Source organism: Schistocerca serialis, chromosome 1, assembly GCF_023864345.2.
Source record: "Schistocerca serialis cubense isolate TAMUIC-IGC-003099 chromosome 1, iqSchSeri2.2, whole genome shotgun sequence".
In the NCBI taxonomy this organism is placed as follows: domain Eukaryota; kingdom Metazoa; phylum Arthropoda; class Insecta; order Orthoptera; family Acrididae; genus Schistocerca; species Schistocerca serialis.
The window spans coordinates 1,182,021,633-1,182,037,404 of record NC_064638.1 but is presented as its reverse complement, the minus strand read 5'-3'; the positions used below and the strand labels follow the sequence as shown (position 1 = coordinate 1,182,037,404).

The 15,772-nt window shown below is 38.7% G+C and overlaps 1 protein-coding gene across 1 annotated transcript in view; it reads left to right on the top strand.

Moving 5' to 3' along the window:
* The window catches only part of LOC126456492 (RNA-binding protein Musashi homolog Rbp6), a 1,339,111-nt gene extending 1,326,658 nt beyond the window's left edge, over positions 1–12,453 (top strand). The window contains exon 14 of the mRNA XM_050092245.1: positions 8,789–12,453. The gene's annotated coding sequence lies outside the window, so the exon portion shown is untranslated. The remainder of the gene's footprint in view (positions 1–8,788) is intronic.
* Positions 12,454–15,772: the final 3,319 nt, after the last annotated feature.

The following is a 15,772-nucleotide window of genomic DNA, read 5'->3' as shown; positions in this document are numbered from 1 at the left end:
CTCCGTCAGACCGATCTGGTACGGATCCCACATTGATGAGCAATACTCAAGTATAGGTCGAACGAGTGTTTTGTAAGCCACCTCCTTTGTTGATGGACTACATTTTCTAAGCACTCTCCCAATGAATCTCAACCTGGTACCCGCCTTACCAACAATTAATTTTATATGATCAATTGTGACGAAAAATAAGAGAACGAAAGCTTCAAATGGTCACTGAAGAACTGAATGTCGCACTCGAGAACCCTGTCAGCACCAAAGGACACGTAGGATGCTCCATAAGCGGGGAATTGCAGGACGACCCGAAATTTTGAAACCACTCATCAGTGATGAAAATATCCGTAGCAGGAAAACATGGTTTCGAAGGCATAAAACCTTGACTATGTAGCAATGAAAGAATGGCATGTGGTCAGATGAGTCTTGTTTCACAGTTTCCAACATCTGCCTGAGTTTTCATCCGAAGAGTGAAACATGGTAGGGATTCGGTGATGATTTGGGCAGCCATATTGTGGTGTTCCAGGGACTCCATGGCTTCTTTGCAAACTACTTTTTGGCTGATCAGCTCCATATCACGATGCAGCGCTTGTTTCTCATTGAAGATGCTGTGTTCCAAGACGACAGAGCCCTTTGTTCAAACAGCTCATATCATCCAGGACTGGTCTCTGAGAGCGAGCATGCATTATCACATCTCCCCTGGCGACCGCAGTCACCGGATCTCGATATTATTGAGCCTTTGCGGTCTACTTTGGAGAGAAGGGTGTGAGGTCACCATCAACCTCATTCGAGTCTCGGTCGGGCACACAGTTTTAATCTGCCAGGAAGTTTCATATCAGCGCACACTCCGCTGCAGAGTGAAAATATCATTCTGGAAACATCCCCCAAGGCTGTGGCTAAGCCATGTCTCCGCAATATCCTTTCTTTCAGGAGTGCTAGTTCTGCAAGGTTCGCAGGAGAGCTTCTGTAAAGTTTGGAAGGTAGGAGACGAGGTACTGGCAGAAGTAAAGCTGTGAGTACCGGGCGTGAGTCGTGCTTCGGTAGCTCAGTTGGTAGAGCACTTGCCCGCGAAAGGCAAAGGTCCCGAGTTCGAGTCTCGGTCGGGCACACAGTTTTAATCTGCCAGGAAGTTTCATATCAGCGCACACTCCGCTGCAGAGTGAAAATCTCATTCTAGATTTCTGTTACACTTTCGTATGAATCATTCCGACCTATTACAGCCCCACCAGCGCGTTCTCTGAATTTGTTCCATGTCTTTTACAGCGGCTGCTTGATAAGGACTCCAAGAAATGGAACTCTAGAGTTGGCCGCACTAGTGATTTCCTGTACAGATGCATTACGTTTTTCCAGGACCTAAGGAGCTCTGCTATTCAGTACACCAAATGAAAACTTTGTCCAAGTCTTTCGGGAATTCCTTACGATCGTACCAAGCGACAATAATTCCCTGTAGGCACCAGACTCGTCATTGCAGAGTCTTATAATGTGGCTGAGCTTATCAGATGAATTCGTAGTGTATTTAAGGAACATTAGAGGTTCTATCACCTTTCCTGAGGCACTTCCGATGTCACTTTCATTTCTGTGGAACATTTGTCTTTCCATTATAGCTGACTGGATTCTACTAGTCACCTGCACCTCGAGACAATCACATACACTGCCTGACGAAATCCTATAGTGCTGACGCTCTTGTCTGACAAATCGTTGACATACACTGTTGTTCCAGACTTATGGGTGAAAGTAACTTTCGGATGATGTGTCACTGCCAAGAAACATATGAGTAGCTGGATGAAACTTGGACCATGTGTAGAACGAACTGGTGCAGTACAGTGAAAAATGTAACTGGAAGAAATACATAATGAGATGAACAGAAACGCCGCGACTTATGATTGCCTCCCTGAAAATTACAAATGGCGGGACATGGTTCTTCGTATGGTCTGTGATCACCAGAGATAGCAGTGCATGCTCTGCAAGTGCTTCCATGCTGGCCACAAGATTGGTAAGGAGTTCTTGTAGTAGGGCGTTCCATTTCTCTACCAGTGCAGTTGACAAGTGCAGGATGGTCGTTGATGAATGTGGAAGTGCAACATTACGTCTCCTCAAAGCATCCCAAATGTGCCCAATGGGATTTGAGTCAGGGTAACGCTCAGGCTATTCAATTCGCTGAATATCCTCTCGCTCGTAGAGCTGCTCACGTATGCTGTTGGTGGTTGGGTTGGGTTGTTTCGGGGAAGAGGCCAAACAGCAAGGTGTTCGGTCTCATAGGATTAGGAAAGGACGCGGAAGGAAGTTGGCCATGCCCTTTCGAAGGAACCATTCTGGCATTTGCCTGGAGCGATTTAGGGAAATCACGGAAAGCCTAAATCAGGATGGCCGGGCGCGGGATTGAACCGTCGTCCTTCTGAAAGCGAGTCCAGTGTCCTACACACTGCGCCACCTCGCTCTGTGTGCTGTTGGATATGGTCGCACGTTGTCATTCATAAAAAAAAAAGATCAGGGCCCAATGCACCCCTGGTAAGACGCATTTGGGGTAAGGAGTACAGTATCACAGTAACAAAGACTGGCGAGTGTGCGGTGTTCAAAGATTTTGGAGGTCAGCACGCCCATGCGGCATTATGCATGGACCACCAAAACGTTACACAATGTTCTTGTTTGCATTACGTGTTCTCGCCATGTGAAGGTGTGCCCAGAATCAGTACTCAGACTATCTGATCTCATCAGAGAATAGTATTGAACTCCAATCCACGTCTGTAAAGTCCCTATGCGCCTGGCACCATCGTAAACGGTGCCACCGATGTGTGGTACTGGTCGTCGGGCAGAGAGACCATCCCCATGCAAACACCGTGGCACTGTGGAGCGTGAGGTTGCGTGCCTTTCACTACTGTCAAATCTGATTTCAATTGTACCCTCTGTTTCACGCGGGTCCCTCATTGCCTGATGTACAATACAGCGGTTATCTGCTGCTGTAGTTCACCGAGGTCGATCACCTCCTCTATTTCGTGCTGCAGTGCCTGTGGCTGGAATCGCTCCCCATCCACGTAAATCAGTGTTGTGTGCAATAGCAAATGCCTGGATCACACTTGACATGGTGCGTACTCCTTTCGATATAACGATGATTCTTCGCCCTCAGAACTCATCTGAATGTTATCTCCGCGCCATGCTGTAATGAAGAATACAGCAACAGTGCACTGTAACTGCTCGTTTCTATCCAACTGTATGTACTTGTCTCGGAGACCTCTGGCAGAATGCACCCGCTTTTCATTCATTTCCATCGAGTACTTAGTACGTTATGTCACTTTATCTAGCTCATCCTTAAGTTTCGCAGAACAGTGTAATTAGAATAGATGGGGGAGAGATGGTGCACATGGTCAAAATCGCATTTGTGAAGTCCAGTGGTGCACTGTTAGTTGGTTGGTTGGTTTGGGGAAGGAGACCAGACAGCGTGGTCATCGGTCTCATCGGATTAGGGAAGGATGGGGAAGGAAGTCGGCCGTGCCCTTGCACTGTTAGTAGTTACCTTCACTCTCTCTCTCTTTTTTTTGAACGAAGCAAACATACCAATTGAATACAACGTAGAATTATTTTTTTTTTGCTTTCTCTTTTTCCTTTTTCAGTTTAACGTTTAAACATAATCATGAAAAGCCACGCAAAGTGGCTGCGCGGTTTGAGGCGGTATGTCACGGATTGCGCAGCCCCTCCCGCCGGTGGTTCGAGTCCTCCCTCGGGCATGGGTGTGTGTGTGTTCTTCTTAGCATAAGTTAGTTTAAGTAGTGTGTCAGTCTAGGGACGGATGAGCTCAGCAGTTTGGTCCCTTAGGAATTCACACACATTTGAACATTTCTTTTGACCATGAAAACATCTTTATACTGCGGCGTCTGTCCGTTACGTATGGGTGACATGCCACAGCCTATGAAACCGCAAAACTACCCTGTTCTCAAGTCAAAACATAATTAGCTAATACATACAGGGTGTTCCATTGATCGTGACCGGGCCAAATTTCTCACGATATAAGCGTCAAACGAAAAAACTACAAAGAACAAAACTTGTCTAGCTTGAAGGGGGAAACCAGGTGGCGCTATGGTTGGTCCGCTGCCATAGGTCGAACGGATATCAACCGCGTTTTTTTAAAATAGGAACCCCCATTTTTTATTACATATTCGTGTAGTACGTAAAGAAATATGAATGTTTTAGTTGGACCACTTTTTTCGCTTTGTGGATAGATGGCGCTGTAATAGTCACAAACATATGGCCCACAATTTTAGACGAACAGTTGGTAACAGGTAGGTTTTTTAAATTAAAATACAGAACGTAGGTACGTTTGAACATTTTATTTCGGTTGTTCCAATGTGATACATGTACCTTTGTGAACTTATCATTTCTGGGAACGCATGCTGTTACAGCGTGATTACCTGTAAATACCACATTAATGCAATAAATGCTCAAAATGATGTCCGTCAACCTCACTGCATTTGGCAATACGTGTAACGACATTCCTCTAAACAGCGAGTAGTTCCCCTTCCGTAATGTTCGCACATGCATTGACAATGCGCTGACGCATGTTGTCAGGCGTTGTCGGTGGATCACGATATCAAATATCCTTCAACCTTCCCCACAGGAAGAAATCCGGGGACGTCAGATCCGGTGAACGTGCGGGCCATGGTATGGTGCTTCGACGACCAATCCACCTGTCATGAAATATGCTATTCAGTACCGCTTCAACCGCACGCGTGCTATGTGGCGGACATCTGTGGAAGTGCATCACCATTCTGTCATGCAGTGAAACATCTTGTAGTAACATCGGTAGAACACTACGTAGGAAATCAGCATACATTGCACCATTTAGATTGCCATCGATCAAATGGGGGCCAATTATCCTTCCTCCCATAATGCCGCACCGTATATTAACCCGCCAAGGTCGCTGATGTTCCACTTGTGCAACAATCGTGGATTTTCCGTTGCCCAATGAGTGCGTATTATCCGGTTTACGTTACCGCTGTTGGTGAATGACACTTAGTCGCTAAATAGAACGCGTGCAAAATTCTGTCATCGTCCCGTAATTTCTCTTGTGCCCAGTGGCAGAACTATACATGAAGTTCAAAGTCGTCGCCATGGAATTGGCTGGCTCTGAGCACGATGGGACTTAACTTCTTTGGTCATCAGTCCCCTAGAACTTAGAACTACTTAAACCTAACTAACCTAAGGACATCACACACATCCATGCCCGAGGCAGGATTCGAACCTGCGACCGTAGCGGTCGCGCGGGTCCAGACTGTAGCGTCTAGAACCGCTCGGCCAGCCATGCAATTCGTGGTGCATAGAAATATGGTACGTGTGCAATCGATGTTTTTGAGATTCCCGATTCTCGCTCAGCTTGTCTGCTACTGATGTGCGGATTAGCCGCGACAGCAGCTAAAACACCTACTTGGGCATCATCATTTGTTGCAGGTCTTGGTCGACGTTTCACATGTGGCTGAACACTTCCTGTTTCCTTAAAACGTAACTATCCGGCGAACGGTCCGGACAATTGGATGATGTCCTTCAGGATACCGAGCAGCATACATAGCACACACCCGTTGGGCATTTTGATCACAATAGCCATACATCAACACGATATCGACCTTTTCCGCAATTGGAAACGAGTAATGTATCACGAAGCAAATACCGTCCGCACTGGCGGAATGTTACGTGATACCACGTACTTATACGCTGGTGACTATTACAGCGCCATCTATCACAAAGCGAAAAAGGTGGTCTAACTAAAACATTCATATTTCTTTACGTACTACACCAATATGTAATAAAAAATGGGGGTTCCTATTTTAAAAAAACGCAGTTGATATCCGTTTGACCTAAGGCAGCGCCATCTAGCGGGCCAACCATAGCGCCATCTGGTTTCCCCCTTCAAGCTAAATGAGTTTCGTTTTTTGTAGTTTTTTCGTTTGATGCTTATTTCGTGATATATTTGGCCCAGTCACTATGAATGGATTACCCTGTATATTCGGGCATAGTGAATAATTTCGTGCACTGATCTTCATAAGTGTATGTGAACAGCATAAAAATTCACACTAAGTCATTTGAAATAAAATAAAAACAAAACTGAAATTTTTCATTTATCTAATACTGTTATTTGATTTGTGTGGAAGTATCCCTAACGGAAAAGTGTGCTACATACATATCGGAATTTATTGCGGTATGTATTCCGATCTGTAGGGGAGATACGCCAGCACCTTGTAAATTCAGTACCTTGATAGCCAAGATGGCCGTACGAGTATTAAAATACGCCCAGTAGAACTTACTGTTAATACAACTACTCAAACATTTGGAAATATTTGACTATTTAGCATTGGCTAAAAACTAATCGTGACGCTAAAAAGGTTTTGAAGGGATATTTTGAGACTTAGCTCAGTTATCCCTCCAGAGCGTATGGAAGACTGACTCGATCAAAACGTATAGCATCGATCGAAACATATAGCATGCTGGGTTCTATTAGTCAAACAATCCTCCAGTCAGTCAAATATTTTCGGAGATACTGTTAATCTTCAACGACGTGGTACAGCGTTGAAGGCTGTTCCGTAGTCTAGGAAGACGGAATCTAGCTGTTTGTCTGCATCTGCTATTGGATATCCTCACAGCCTCAGTTCTGCCAGTGTCTCCTACTCTTCAAACTTCACATAATCTATCCCACGAACGTTGCTGGACTAGCAGATACGGAAGAGAGGATATTAAGAGAAGTTGTCCCAGGGTAGGGTTGCATCAAGAATGGCTCTTTCAGTCTGTGGCGAGGTGTGCTCTGGTTCGAAAATTTCCGCAGGTTACAACTGTATGCTGGACCTCCAGTAAGTTTCAGACCAGCGCACTCTCCTCTGTAGAGTGATACATTAATTTCTCAAAAACTTCTTGACTGAAATTAACCATTTCTCCGCGAAATCTTTTCATTTTGAGCTACTCCGGATAGGTATTAAAGAGAGGTTCCCTGAAGTTTGGAAAGTAGGAGAGAGGCACTGGCAGAATGAAATCTCTGACGTCGAACCGCGAGTCGTGCGTGGGTAGCTTATTAGTTCGTAATCCACTACAGTCACTGTCTTTATCTCAGCCCGCCATCTTCACAAAACCTCGTAAAGTAAGCAACAGGCAGCCTATCCACAAGATTTCGCCACAAATGAGAGTAAGGAAAGCTCCAGCCGAATGTTAGAACGTTTTTCTGGAGCTGCTAAACCGGTCTGTTATTGCCTGTTACGGTACAAAGTCCGTCTCTCCCCCACCTCCACCCACCCCCGACACCCCGAGACAGCTCGAAGCCCTCCTCAGTACTCACACCGAGTGAGGTGGCGCAGTGTTTAGCACACTGTAGCACACTGGACTCGCATTCGGGAGGACGACAGTTCAAATCCGGATCTGGCCGCCTAGCTTTAAATTTCCTCTGATTTCCCTAAATCACTCCAGGCATATGCAAGGATGGTTCCTATGAGAGGGCACGGCCGTTCCTCCATCATCCTTCACACATTCGGGTCCACTCCCTCTTACGCTGATAATAGCTTGGTCTTCAGCGATTCCAGTTGGTGGACTGATTTATTAACATGGATCATTTGGCTGTCGTCATGACTAAGGAGCCATACAGTCTGCTGAGTGTTCCTGTTTTATCTAGTTCACAATAACAAATATCTGCCATTCGCCAGTGACGTAACTCGTGGATCCATTGACTGAATCCTCACCACTGGAACCTCGAATTCTGTCGTCATTTCAATCACTAAGGTTGTTTGCAGAGCACAAACATTCAATAGCTCAGGTCTATTGAAGTTTACACAATACACAGGAATATGTAGTGGCAGTGTGTTAAATTATGCTCCAAAGTATATCTGCATTAAACGATACTACTAGTCGAGAAAATTCCATTCCACGATTGGGTTTCTCTAGTTGAGAGGCGACATTTTATAAATCATCTTCTTTTTCTTCTCCTCATCCTTCTTCGTATTCCAGAAATGTTTCTTCTTATGTATGTCAGATCAGAGCCTCCGTTGGGGTTTATATAGGCTACACAGCAAGGTATGCATTACAAATTTACATGAGAAATATATCGCTGCCCACCAAAAGAACGTATCGTCTTTATATTTAAATCCTGTTTTTATTAGGTCTCTGAACCACTGTATTTTCTTGTCCATTCATCGACATCTGTTGCGACTAATTAAAGGTTTTCTAAGATTGTGTTCATTACTGCAAACACCTGTTCACAGGACACAAAATAAGATGTTACTAAGAAATTCATTGTCAGCTCTGTGAATGAGTGATGCTATTATATTCAGTGAAAAAGCTGCTTTCAATCAATGGGATACATCTATGTAGGCATTCAGTCCATTTTAGAAAAACATTGGTCAAAATTTAGTTGCAACAGAGCTTTCTAGCAGATACCAGTGATAGAAATAACCTGGATTTTCTCAGCAAGCGACATTTAGGTATTAAAAATGTAATGTTACAGAGTGGAATATATTCTCAGGATAAAATGATCTGAAAACCTGAGTATTCTGAACAAGATACTGTAGATTTACTCTCATTAGTTTTTCAAATTATGTATGAATTTTGGAATTTTGTACTGATCTATTTAAAAGTGAATAAACGTTGTCGTGTGTATCGCTGTCATAATCTAGAATTTTTACAATTGCTATATTATATGGTATATACTCTGAATATTGGCAACAAAATCTAGTTTTTAATGAAATATCTACATTAACGGAATACAAATTACAAATTTCATGGTTGAACTTATTTGGTAACATCTGCAAAACTGTTCCTTCCTTGTGTGTTTCAGGTTTTGGGTCACTGTGGAAACTCAGGTTGTCACAACGTGAACGAGTGCCGTCTTCTTCTGTTTCCTGCAGTGCACGGCCAACAGTGAATGCACATGCTGTTCAGACTCTAATTCAGTATATACATTAAATTTGACCTGCCCTTCACATTGGAGGCATCAACATTATATATACATATATATATATACACACACACACGATATATATGCATCAAAAAGAGAGACTCTGTTTCCGCCTGAAGGCTCTTACATTCTTTAAACATACTATTAGCTAACCTTTGCGTGCTCATTCACTTAAAAATTTAATGTTTCACTTTCTGATGAAAATGTGATTATTTGAAACCATTCATTGTAATTTTTGGTTTCACGTTTCAGAACCTACAGGTTCCCAGAGAAGATCTCTTATTGTGTTATCTTTGGCCTCTGAACTCTTGGACATTTAGATGATTTACAAAAATGGAACATGCACATTCTTGAGCTTCCAATTCATTATCAGCTATCAGCATACACTGACATTTAGTTTTGTCATTTCATCTCTCATTATCAGTGTGTGACCAGTGCATTAAAAATCTGTATTTTAAAACAAAATTGCTCTCTTCTGTATCTGAAGTACAGATTCTTGATACATTATAAGTTAGTTCTGTGGGAGTTCTGGCGGAAAAATACTTGCTACTGTTATAAGAAATGATTAATGATTTATAAATTTAATTGAGAAAATTTTTGTGACACTGTGGAGTGATTGAGTATGTCACAAAATCAAAATACTTATACTTATTGCAAATGTTAATCTATATTCTAGACATAAATACAGACAAATATATTGATAAGAACTATTATTACAGTTATTATTATTATTATGATATACATTAATCATATTGTATTATACATATATGCTCTTGGAGGACACTGTGGATACTACTTTGTGTTTGCTGGAAAACATTGTTTATGCAGAACATAAATTACTCCAGTCTGCAACACTGAAAGATCTTCATATGTCTTTCACGTTCTGGTATTTTCTTGCATGATTTCCTTTGCCACATGGCTGAATTTTGGAGGATAGTGGTAACTATTGTAGGAATATGGCACTCAAATTTTCCATTTCCTTACAACATGTAGCTTCACATATTTTGTTTGGTTTAATCACTGTACAAAGTGCCATTTTCTTTACATCATTCCTCCATAGAACAAAGAAATTTTGTTAATAGATTTGCACTTTGATCAGTCCTTGATAGCTTACAGGGTACTGCTAATGAAATGAATTACATTGTCACATTAAATGTAATGGACCAAGAGTGCAAATGACCACAGGACATACACATTGCAAATATTTTCAAGCAATTGCACTAGGTCTAAAGCCAATCTTTTCAGTACAGTTTTCAGTTTATGTTCTATCACAAAATTTTTTATGTAAGATCAATAGCGTGCAGAACTTGAAATCAGTAAAGAGAAATATAAAATTTATGAAGTTAAAGAAAGTGAGGGCAGATCTTTAACACATCCTTCTTAAGGACATGCTAAACAATATTATATATTTTACATTTATATACATATATATACACATCTATATTTTAATTCTTTTAACTTTTATGCATTTGTATATACAAATAATTATTGATGTTTTAATATGTCATTAAGTGTATATCCTTGTGATGGTGATAAATCACCAAAATATGCAGGGACATGAAATTATGCTGTTTGTACATAATGAACAACAACAAAGGATTAGAAATAGTTTAGAAAAATGTGTAGCTTCATATTACCCTTAGATATATCGAATTAGTGTGTAGCTATTTAATTGTTTAGAATTAGGTAAAGTAAATCACATTTTACATGGAAGTCCATGTCTTTTCCTGATCAGAGGAAGAAAACAAGACATAATAATGTGTTTGAGAAGGTGTTGTAACACTTAAAGCATGTAGTGTCATTAATTTCTTTGTGGTGAATCAGTCAAGCAGAAAATGACTTTGTTAATAAATAGTAAGCACACTAAAACAAATTTTAACTGTCATTTTGAAAAATGATGGGCAGAAGATGTGATTGAAGGTGTGAACTTTCGATGGATGTTGCACATTAAAAGAGCAGATATCATGTATACAAAACATTTTTAATTTCTGTATATGGCAGATTGAGGTGTGTGTTGTTGATTTATAAGGAAACACTGTTTCCTTCCTGTGTGTCACATTTCCATAACAAAAGACATTTCAAATGAATATGCAATTATGATACCTAACTCAAGATTTTTGTTAACGATAAGAAGTAATTGGCTCCTATTATCAGAAATTTGCTAGTAAACAGCAGAAATTAATTTGTGAACATTAATTCCTAGAACAGCAAGGAGAGTAAAACACTAACTAAAAAGCCTCATGATTAGAGACCACTAATATACACTGGAGGCTTATAAACTGTAAGTCTCATTGTTGCAAGAATCATAGCTATTTATATTTTAATCCTGTATGTAGATTTGTTTTAGAAATTTCTTGAATTTGAGTTATTCTAAATATACTTCTATTAAAGTTCTGGTATGCCAGTTTTATTTTGAAACTGGAAAATGTAGTACTGTCCCCTGTGATACAGCAATGACATTAGACTCATCAGAATTTCCTTTTTTTGAATTAAATTTACACTGAAATGATGTTGCAACAATGAAAGCTGTTATTTTGATTACAACTGCACCAGAACAAGGAAAACATGACTTTGCATTCTATATATGTTAAATGTTTATGCCTTTAAGTTGTCAAAATAACATTTTATTCCAGAGCATTCTAGAACACTTAGTTGGCTACTGCATTTTTGGCTCTACTTAAACCACAGTGGCCAAAGAATCGTCAGTACAAAGAGAAATGTTGTTATTGAAGGCATTACGGCCTACTGCAAGTATTTTGTTTTACTCTGTAGTTAAAGGTGATATAGAATGTGAATGCGTTATCATGAAGTAATGTAGAAAAATGTGTGTCGGTAGCAAAAATTGGGATATATCTATATATTATATATATGAGAATTATATATGAAATGATGAAGTGTCCTAAGATAATTAGTAATTGCATTAGTTTATACATATGTCTCATCATGGTTCATCATTGGTTAAGATGGAGACTTATTTCATCTTTTACTGTTATGTGGTCTTGTGGTCCTTGTTTATCATCATTTTAATGTAGCACTTTGTTCCTGGTACACTCAGCTGCTATGTGTAAGTGAAATATCATCTCTTAATTTCAGCTCATTGTAACAATTTTAAAGTGGACAATATGCATGAAACAGGAAGTAAAGAATAACAGATAATCACGGGACAAGTGTTGAAGGAAACTTTTGTTATTCTTTTACTTGTTTACTAAAGCACTCATATTTGATTTTTGTGTTGCAGAAAGTCTTGGAGTGCAAGTAATCCTTTAAATGTCTTTGGGAAGAGCTATTTCTGAGTACTGACTGTTAATATTCAACCTGTTTCCATCTAATTTATTTTTGTGTCTATACAAGAACACAGTTAATGTTCCTTGTTTCTAGAGTGAAGTTTATTAGTAACAGTGTTTTAATCAGTAGACATCTCCAAAGCAATACAGTGCTGCAGTGCTGTGGCAGTACTCTTTAACATAAATCCTGTATTTTGATACCATGAAATTGTTAATAAAATAAAAATTGAATATGTAAAATAAAAGTCTGTGTGAAGAGAATATTTCTTTGATGAGATTGAAAGATATTATTGAGGTTGGTATTGAAGATGTGTTATAATAATATAGAAAACATTTTTAATATAAAGCCAAATGATGACTGCTTCTTAATACACCATCTATCTTTTTGATAGATTTTTGTATCATAATGTATGAATTTTAAGAGCATTCAGTGTTTTTGAATAGAAGAGTGTATGTCAATACAGATCACTTGTAAAGAACTGGACTTTACATTCAGAAAGTGTGGATGTGTGCATGTCTGCGTTCTTAATTCTTACAGACTGATATTCAGAAAAGCAATAATAATATGGTAATTATTTAAACCCCATGTATGAAAAATCTTTGTACTTCTATCACAGCAATGCTAATGCTTAGCTTCTGCCTCAGTATTGTTGTTGATGTGTACTTTTATCTGGAAATCACACCGCACAGTTTGAAAAAATTGTCTTAAGCCTTCTGTACTCAGCCAGGTTGTTATGAGCTTCCGATATAGTGCATTAGTTCAAAAATAAGTGAAAAATGACACATGTGATAGTTTTGTGTCTGTGACATTTGTGTGGTGATGTTGACAGCATTCACATAGCTTTGTAACAGTGACAACTGTGTCTCTCCTCCTGATTCCTGTGTGGAGTAATACATGAATTCTATTACTTTTTGTAATCAGATTATTTGATTTATGTGTAACTAATAAGTGATACAGTTCATCTTAGTTTGAGGGAGAAGTGTGCACCACAAACCTTACTAGCAGGACATACAATCTGTGTCAGCACGTTCTGCAGTTAAATGATGTGAAAATTACAGATGTAGTTGTAATGAAACTTAAGTGCATGAACTACATGTACAGAAATGTACTATATGTTGCTGTGTTCACATTACGCATACTGAAACAAAGCTTTATGTACAAAAGCATTCATCATTTGGCTGGAACTGTTTTGTACACAATTTCACACACACACAATAATCAACACACACATATTATCCATCTACACCAATACACTCTTTGACCCAGCTGGGCATGTCTTCCGTAGTAGGCATGCAGTTGAACTATTATGTTAATATATCCCTTTTATCACATGTTGTTGTGATTAATATACTGTTTACACTATGGTATTATGTAAAATGTATGTTATTAATGGATAGAAGTGTTACCTCTTTGTTATGAAAATACAATGTAATAACCAAACTGAATGTAACAATTAAGTGAAGTATGTATGCTTGCGTTACTTGTGTGTGCAGTTGTCATACATGCATTACATAGAACAAACATAGTTGTAATTGTCATTTATGTTATAAGAACACTGCTTCTTCACTGAAGCTGTTGTATTGAAATTTAGTGTATAAACAAATTTTCAAAAGAGAAAGAGAAATATATCCAAATAATTTGAATAATTACAAAATAACCAAATTATCGTATGTATTACAAATGGTGGTACTCTATCACATTTATTCATAGTAAGGGTAATTGGTTAACTATACACTGAAACACACACAAACACACCCACACACACACACACACACACACACACACACACATACACACACACACACACACACACACACACACACACACACACACAGAGAGAGAGACACACACACACAGAGCACACTGTTATGGTGGCACATAGAAATATTACATTTGTTGATCCATGATACTGCATAGGTATCAATACTCCAAGCCAATGAACACATTAAGAAATTAAAATTCGATAAAATATTGAGGATACTACTTTTGGCTTATTGTTAGGTTGTAAATATGAAAATATTTATTTCCTATTTTGGAATTAAATTGGACTTAGCATGAACTGAAAGGACCCATGACCCAAAGAATATCATTGAAAGTACTTGGTAGTAACAGCAAAATTTTGTACACTTTCAGACATTCTGCACTCCCATATAGTTTTTGGTAGATGGAGTATTGATTATCTTCGTGACCAAGGACTGCTAGATTGCGAGTACATTTAGTACTACTGAGTAGGCTAGAAACTGTTTTGCCTGTATGCAGGCACATAACAAGACTTCATGACAGAGTTTCTACCCACATTTAGGTTACAACAACATTTTTCCAAATAATTTTCTTTAATTAATGTGTGCATCACAAACAAGTGAAACATTGATAACACAGAGAACAGAATTGTAAAGAATATGAAAGTTAGTAGAATTTTCTGAAATCAGCTCTTTTCATTTCTCACTGATTTAATTTAATATTAAAAACTGATGTAAAAAGTTTAAATTTGAAATTTGGCTGTAGAGGTACAGAGTTATACTTTGATTTACTATCAAAAATATTTTGGACAGTTCACAGCTCTACAGAAATTGTGCTGTTGGTAAAAAGGCAGTTATATGTGTAGTATTAAAATATTTTGTAAGGTCATGTATTCCAAATCCCATCCCTTGTATCCTTCTTTACCATTACTTTATCCCCTCCAATGAACCAAGCCAGAAAACTGACGATTCAGTGTCAACATTTAAGATTTATGTGGCGATTGATATCTTTATTTATAATCTCTGTAGTGTCATATCTGATGCTACATTCAGTACATATGACCTTTCCAGTATACTGTAGTTATTGACTTTTGGTTCATTATGAAAGCCAGAAACACATGAAGCCATAACCATACAATTCTGTATCATTTATTACTGACATACATCAGTTTTAAAATCACACATGTCCAGTTCTCTGTTTAACAAAAATATTTATTATGAAACAGTTTATCAAACTGAAATGATTTTTTTAAATGATGAGTTGCTGCACACTCCTTCATTTTTTCATTTTTCACAGGCAGATTTGTTATGTTTACATCTCCACATCATCATTTAAATATAGTGCTGAAGCACACAACAAAAATGCTCACTTGTTATAGAATAGATATGAAATAAAAATCAAATGAATACTAATGTATGTCCATTATCATAAACTAAAAGAAATGAAAACTGCTGGGATTAGCCTTCCTACGTTTAAAATTTAAGGGAGTTCTGAAAATTGTTATATTTCATTGTAAACCATACCACACTTTCAGGTATGCCCTAGGCATGGTATCCCTTTTCCTAGAGAGGCAGAAGGAAAATCTCTACATATCAGGTGTGTCATTAAAATACTTAAGTTATTGTTTGGTTTGCCTTTACAGCACAAATAGCAGCCCTTAATGTTAGACTGTATTTATTTATTGTTGAAGTGTTATAAGATTTGCCTCTAGATGGGAAACATGAGCAATACCAGGTCATGTTTGCATTTCAGTTCTTCTGCAAATTCTTTTTATTGATTGACCTTGTAAGAAAGTCATCAGATAAACTAACTGAATAACACTTCCCTTGATTTGCAATT